This window comes from Capsicum annuum, chromosome 8, assembly GCF_002878395.1.
Source record: "Capsicum annuum cultivar UCD-10X-F1 chromosome 8, UCD10Xv1.1, whole genome shotgun sequence".
NCBI classification, from domain to species: Eukaryota; Viridiplantae; Streptophyta; class Magnoliopsida; order Solanales; family Solanaceae; genus Capsicum; species Capsicum annuum.
Genome location: NC_061118.1, coordinates 62,763,476 through 62,772,249, shown reverse-complemented (window position 1 = coordinate 62,772,249; position 8,774 = coordinate 62,763,476).

The following is an 8,774-nucleotide window of genomic DNA, read 5'->3' as shown; positions in this document are numbered from 1 at the left end:
GCTATCATAGAATTTTGAGAAGGGATCTGATAGCATATCTAAATCTGGGTTCAAGAATGAGTTCTCGTGATCATGAATGAGATCCATACAACTTTGGAACATAACTTAACCGATGGGATACTGTCTGAGAAAGCCCTATCTTTAGGACTTTAGCTTCACTATTTCTGTTACCTTAAAAGTAAGGTGATATTAACATGAGTGAAGTATGATGAGAATCTATATGAGTTTCTTAGAGAACCTTGCTATAGCATGATCTGAGACATGAAAGAAGGGAAAATGTTCCTAAAATATCTCATATCCTCCTGCACATAAGTGTGGTGCACAACACACGCATGTACAAGACTCTACTAGATGTGGCTTTCAGACTTCCGAGGACTCTATTGAACCTTAGGCTCTGATACTAAACACTATTAATATAGATGTTTTTGAAATGGATCCTTCAGTGGTCGAGGTTAAATTATAATTGAGACATAGATAGTATAATGTTTTTAAGTCATTGTTTATTAGCATGGAGTCTTGTTAGTAGTAGGGTTTTTGACTTGATTTGTCATTTAACTTAATTTCTATTTGATTGTATTCTGTGGTGTTCTGAATAAGATTAATTGATACAACTTGACGTAAGGATACATGGTAGGTGTTCACGATTGTTCTTGCTTTACTAATTTATGGTTACTTTTTTATATTTCTCATTTAGGATTAGATGATGACCCTACAAATACACCATTGTTTCTTATGTTTTGATACTACGCGTACCCTTCTCTCAATGGTGTGTTGACCATCTTTTGGCAGCTATTTCAAGACCTCAATTATATAGTCGACAACATTCAAACTTAAAGTTGACCTATATGTTCTAGGCCTAATGAGTTCTTCACTTAGCTTTTTGTGTATTATTTTGTAATTGGATATTTTAGTTCTTTTGGATAGAACCATTTTTTATGACATCTGTAGGGTTTTACCATCAGAGCATTTGTAACACCCTAATTTTCTAAATTGGAATGCTACAGGGTGATCATGACCCCGAAGGACCACAAGTTAACCCATGACTGATATCTATACCTGTACACTGCATAATATAACTTGAAAATATGAAAACATGTACTGGATGGCCATAAGGTTCAAATCTGAATAAACATCTAATAAGTCAATGTCTGAAAATGGTATAACAATATCAAAACAAATCTGAAATAATTGTCTGACATGCTATAGTCTGGAAAGCCTCTAAATTGGCTGAATAAGGAGTTGATAGGACATGTCCCCAACTAACTCCATCTAGCAATTGAACAAAAATAGTAAGTGAACCAATAATCATATCATCCTCGAATGAGAAGGACTCACTGCAAACTCTGAACACTGGAATGCCACCGCTGATCTGGAGCTCGTGCCTCTGAACCTATGGTGTAACATAAGAGAAAGCACCATAGCACAAATACGTCAGTACGCATGAATATACTAAGTATACGAGTAAGTTAGGATAAATGCAAAGGGTTATATCCATGAACAATTCTGACAGATATAAACGTGAGAATACGTACATGCATACATAATGATAACTGAACTCATGGAGATACTGACTACTGAGTATGAATATTGACAACACAAGTGTACTGATACTGAGATACTAAATAGATGAATGACTATTTTTGACAGTTCGAATTATGAAGAACTATTTGATTGACTGTTTCTAACAGTCCTGAAACTGAATACAGAGTATTTAAATCACTAATAAGTGAGGAACTAATATTGTATTACTAAATACTGAGGGACTAATACTATGTTACTGATACATAAATAACTGTATATGACAATTCTGATTATGATGAACTGGTCTGGTTGACTATGTCTGACAATTCTAAAGCTGAATACTGATATCATGAATTCTGATAACTGATGTGACTAATAACATGAGTTCTAAGAACTGATATAACTGATAGCATAAGTGACTATATCTGACAGTTCATAAATCTGAAGGAACTATCTTAGTTCTATTCTATTTCTGAGTTGACTGTATCTGACAGTCTTAATATCTGAAGAACTATCTGAGTTCTTTTACTAAGACTACGACTGAAACTGAGACAGTTAAAAGTAGTTGTCTAACTGACATGCCCCAATAACGCATATAGCTAAGTTAGGGTCCAGTCTTTGCCCCAACTGGAGGGGTGTCAATACCGTGCCATAGGTAAGGATAGCTGTGAGTGACCCTTATCTGGAAGGTACTTAAATAAGAATGGTGGGAACTCTAAACTGACAGGTCAAGCTGCCTCATCAAGCCTAATATAATAGGTTTAGATGTCTCAACGTACACTGGCTATGCAGTTCTGGAACACAAGGATGACTGCTAAGAATCACACCCTGAACTGGAAGGTGAATTCCCATCCTTGGGTTCACTCAGTGCTAACTTCTACTCCCATATGAAGGACACTAAACTAAATAACTAAGCTGAAATAAATAACTGAACAGAACTTTTTAGCTGAACTGATACTGATTAACTGGAATGATACTAGTGGTATTGTTTAGCGAAGCTAAACTAAGTTTACTGGATTCTGATGTCTGATGGAATGTACTAAGATTTGAGGACTGGTTGAGAGTACTGAAGTTACTGAGATTAACTATGAATACTGAGCTTGCTAAGGTTACTGAGCACTGAGATTACTATGATTACTGTACTACTAAGATTACTAAGATTACTGAGTTTTCTTGAGTCATATGACTGACTGAATTCTATAGATCATGGCTTGACTGAGAGTATCGTGTTAACATGACATCGATCTAGGCACACAGCTACACTTTTCGAGTACAAGTACCCCCAGGACTCGATGAAAGAAAACTGACACAACTTGATTTTCTTGAGTACATGACTATCAATAACATTCCATAATACGTGAGTAAGGGATTTCATGAAGCACATGGTCATCATAATATCTAACATGAATAGGAATGCTTATAATCAAGTCATAAATCTCATATTCTAATATCATGGGAATTCCGACAGCATATACAGTTCATAACGATAGCATGGAAACCATTTAAGCATAAGAGAATGGAAAAGATGCAGCATTTAGTTCATACTGTAATAATTTGGGGATAACTTATGTGATACTTCAAAATCATAATCTTTTTCATAGCATGGAGACATATAGAAACACTATGAATCCATTCCCAATCATTATGTGCATTCCATTATCACATATATTTCTCAACAATGACAAGTGAGATCTTTGAACATAATAGACTACCATGAATTTATCATGTATTTTACCCCAAAGTTATAATACATGATTTTTAACATTCTAGGCATTTTATCAAACACCTTACATGCACAATATTGAGCATAGGTGTACTTAACAAATTTAGAAATCTTGAACCACCCAAATTCATGGGTTTCCAACTAACATGCTTGTATACTTATTGGAAACACATTTAGATACCATCTTGAAATACAATTACAACCATCAACATTAACATAATCACACAACAACATAAAGATCATAATTTATTATTTAAAACATGGTTTTGAGCTCCACTGATGAAAGGGATCCGTGGGCGAACACTATGCATACCTTAATTCTTAATTATATAAAGATTGATGGAGAGAATTGCTTGAACTTGAATCTTCTATAAAAATCCTAACTTGTGTTCTTGAGAGGATTTTGAGAGAAAGAATATATTTTTGTGACATATGGGCTTAATTATGTGTTTAGGCATTATAAAGGGGTGGGAAAAGGATCATTTTGCCCTAAAATTGGACTGTTTAAGTCATCTGGACTACAACATGTGTGGCACACACTTTATCGTACACATTAGGGTATGTGTCACACACCTTATCACAAACATTAGGTTGTGCGGTTGTGCATCGCACACCTTACGTTAGGCGATGTACTCTACTTTGCAAAGTCAAAACTTCTTGCCTGGGTGTCAGATTTGGGAAAAACTTAGTATCGTTGGAAAGCCAATTCAAAGAAATTTCATTTGATATATAATAGGCCCTCTAAGTCAATATATACAAGGAGTTATGACCGATTTAAGTTGACCCAAGTGTTGATGCTCACTAAAACTTGAACGATAGGAAAGCTTTCAACTTGTACTTGAGTTAGGGGACCTCTATGATCTAACTTACTGCTCAAATAGATTCCCACACTACATAATTTATTAACAAACTAAATTTACATAGGATTCGAGGCTTTTGAAACATTTACGCATTGGAATGATGCATTTTCATTCTAGACCAAAATAGGGGTTATTACAATATCTCCCCCTTAGGAATATTCGTCCTCGAATAAGACTGGCTGAGATGAGATAAAAGACAACTATTATGAAAATAAAGCATGACTGAATGATCATGATTTCATGGATGGCATGATTGATAAGCTGAACATATCATAATGAACATGCATATCTGATGCATGCGTAACTAATTCATAAGTACATGAGGGAGAGTACTGATAAGTTAATCACGCATATCTGATGAGTGAATATATGACTAAACTGGCTCATGATCATGTAAATGAATATGCAATGGTAAAGATACCAAGTTTGAACTGTGAACTGAGCATGGAGCTGCATACCAATTTTCTAAAACTTAAACAAGCTCATGATCATGTAAATGAATATGCAATGGTAAAGATACCAAGTTTGAACTGGGAACTGAGCATGGAGCTGAATACCAATTTTCTAAAACATAAACATGAGAATGAGTAAGCTCAAAGAAAACTGCTACCATGAACTAGAAATACCGATGAGTCTGAGATTGATTACTCAATATGCATGAGCGAAAACATAAGAACATAACCGAGCCTTGAACATGATACATGAACTGAACTGAGTCTGTAATGCGTGACATAGATAGAGTATCGTATCATGGCTATACTGAGCCATTGATTACATGGCTTACTACCAAGTTTTGAAGCTAGAGGGTCAGATCATAAGTAACGCTTCCTCCAAGATAGATTCATCAAAGAAAAAAACATGTTTAAATCAAGGAAGTTTAGAGGCTATAGTGCATCTCCCCCTTAGGAAACTATGTCCCTTGAAGGATACTGGACTGACCTTTCTAAGATATTGAGGAAATTGAGGCAATGCACAAGGCACCTAGGTACAAAATCATGGCTGATTATCTAAGATCTAAAACTGAAGTGTGATGTACGAATGCATAGACATACTAACTTATCTAATTAACTGAGTAACTAGTAACTAAATGTTGGGTATGCAAGATTGAATTGTAATTAATCTGAGTAGCTGGGATGAGGCCATAAAGTATTATGCATATGAGAAGGGACTGACTGAGTAACATGAGGTAACTGATCATGGATTTCATGAAAGCTATATTGTCTGAAAATGCAGGGCCAAGCATATTACATGATTTGGAAACATTCTATAGACTGAGGTATTGGAATACCTATAACTGAGTAGTTGATAACTGTATGCTATGGTCAAGAAATCTAAAACTGAACTGAATTTCTGAGCTTAATACAGATCTGAAGCTGACACTATAACTTAAAACTGTAACTAGGATCCATACTAGAATTAAATGCTGGGTCTCGATAACTGAATGCTGACACTGAGGTTTTGATTGATACTGTAGTGCTTAATTCAGAGACTGAGCACTAATTACTGAGTGTTGAGTATTGAAACTATAACTGAGATGGAAACTGAGTTATTATAGTCGCATAATGAAGGCTGACATAAGTCAAGGATATAAATATACATTCATACTCTAAATTTGTTTCCAATTTCTAAGTACTACCTCTTGCTAGCCCTTTGCTTGCATACTAACAGGATATTCAAGCCTATCTTCGTATCTACGCCCTTATATAACACATGTATGCAATAATGTGCTCTTAACTTGAAATATTAACTCTCTCCCATCTAAGTAATTTCTCAACACTACACTATTCTCATAAAAAGAACTCATGCAGGGTTAATTCAGGAGAACCTAAAACATGAATGGATACTGATTGAACTTAACACATGATTGAAACCTGACAAATAGAATATCAACAACATGGATTTACCATAAAGGTCTGAAATATGTATATACCTGATATAGTCTGAATTTATCTGATCAGTGGGGGTATAGCATGAGTCATGGAAACTAAGTATACTGGGGAGCATGATACGTGTACATGAGTCATGAGCTTTATGACCGGAGTCTGGAATTTCTAAGTTCATGGAACAAAATTTGTAATACTGAGTGATCTAGAACTGAACTTTCTATATTGGGAACTGAAAGCACACACAATTCTATGGAATACTTGAGAACATAAGCTATATACATAAAATATGATACATGAAGCATACATAGGCACTATGCTGACTGAAGTACGAAGCTTTATGCTGATATAAGGATGGGTCGGGAATCGCCCTCCCTAACTGTTTTTCTAAACACACTGCTACTACTAATGGAATTAGAGAGCCTGACTTGATTAATTTATCTATCATCTCTCCCTTAGATTTAAGCCATCATCATAAGTCAAAACTAATCTTTGAACTACACTGAAATCATCATCACATACTTACACTTTGATCAATGCATGCTCGTCTTACTAAACACATCATCTACCTCTTTTTCCTCACATACTACTAATATCACATTCACACCTTCATTCTTAATTTCAAGTCAATAAACTCTTTTTACTCACATACTACTAATATCACATTCACACCTTCATTCTTAATTTCAAGTCAATAAACTTAAATTTCTAACTCAGACTGTTCAAGCTTACTTGTAATGCCCGTGCCTTTTTCCTAGCTAGAAATCATCTCAAGGATACTAGGACTTGCTTTTAAAAATGCAATACTATCCTTTTACATGTGAAATTTTTTAGATTTTTAATTTTTTTCACGTGGGAAATTGAGTTAGCTTTCCAATGATACCAATTTTGTCAGAATTCGACATCAGACGAGGAAGTTATGGATGATTTACTTGGAATTGTCAAATACGCCCAGGCATGATGGCCAAGTTGACGGACTGCCACATAAGTAATCGAAAACCACTTTGACCGTCACAGCCAAGGAAGTTGAACCACGTACTAGATAAGGACTGACGGATGAGTTGACGTACCATCAAAGTTGTGATGGACCATCATCCAGGCCGTCAACTCCTATTCAGTGAATCCCATTTCTGGTCTATGTCTGATGGGTTAATTGACCGACCGTCAAGTATCTGATGGACCATCAATTGGATCATCACACTCCACGCTCAGTTTATTTCCAGGTCATTTTAATAGGGGTATTTTGGTCACTTACCACTCGCCTATGTATAACTATATAAGTCTGAATTCAGCCATTTTTCTCTTTCTTATTTACAAAAAAACTAGGGTTTCTCTCTAAATTTAATCTCCAAGAGAAAGACCCAATCTTCTTCAAGAATCAAAGGATTTCAAATCCTTCAAGTTCAAAAACATCAAGAACCTTGAGTAAGGTATGTGTAGTGTTCATCTATGGACCCCTTTAGGTCATAGAGTTCAAGAACCATGCTTTTAAATGAAAAACATTGATTTCCTTGTGGTTATCTGATGTTGCTCATGTTAATGATCGTTGTTTAAGCTTCAAGATATTAATACAATTTGACTTCCAGGATGTATGCATGCTTATAGTTAAAACCCAGGAATTTGGGTGGTTCAAGATGATTAAAATTGTTGAGAAAACCTATTACCCAAAGTGTGCATGCAAGGTGTTTGTTAGAATACCTAGAATGCTAAAAATCATGTTCCCATGACCCCATAGTATTTAAATGACAAGCTATGTCAACTCTTAAGATGATTCCACATGAACTTCTATGCTATTGATATGTGTTGCTAGTATGATTATGCAATGAACATGCTATTAAGGTTGTGCAAGTACTTTGAGGTGACAAGAAATTCTTTCCATGCAATACATTGTTGATAACTATGCTTAGTATGAAATCCCTTATGTATGATATTATGAATTGTGGACTGAAATCTTGTGATTAAGTCATTTCATACATTTCAGTTTCCATCCATCGAGTCCTGGGGTTATTCGTACCCAAAAAATATAGTTGTGTGCCTAGAGCCAAGTCACGTTACCCTGATAATCTTAGTCAAGCCATGATCTATAGAACTCAGTTAGTCATGTGACTCAGGAAACCTCCGAAATCTCATGATCTCATCAAAATCTCAGATAGTAGTGCTATTCCGTCAGTGCTATTCCGTCAGTCCACAAAAGTCAGTTACTCAGCCCTTGTGTAGTTAGCTAAATCATGTTCAGTCTCTTTAGATAAAAGTAGAAGTTAGCACCGAGTGAACCTAAGGATGGGAACTTACCTTCCAGTTTAGAGTGTGATTTTTAGCAATCCTCCTTGTGTTCTAGAACTACGTAGCCTGCATAGGTTAAGACATCTTAACCTATCAAACTAGGGTTGATGAGGTGGCTTAACCTGTCAGTTTAGGGTTCCTACCATTGTCATTTGAGTACCTGCCAGTTGAGGGTCACTCACAACTGCCCTTACTAGTGGCAAGGTAATTGACACCCCTCTAGTCGGAGCAAAGATTGGACCCAACTTAGCTATATGCATTATTAGGGCATGTCGGTTAAACAACTACATCCCATAGTTTCAGTCTCTATTTCAGTAAAAAAAACTAAGATAGTTCTGCAGATATCAGTATACGAGGACTATTAGATACAATCAAATTCAGTTATAATACGGAACTTAGATAGTTACATCAGACCCTGGACTGTCAGACACAGTAACCCATGTTGACAGAACCATAGTTTCAGTTATGTCAAAAATCAGTAAATCATGTATTAGCGTACAGATC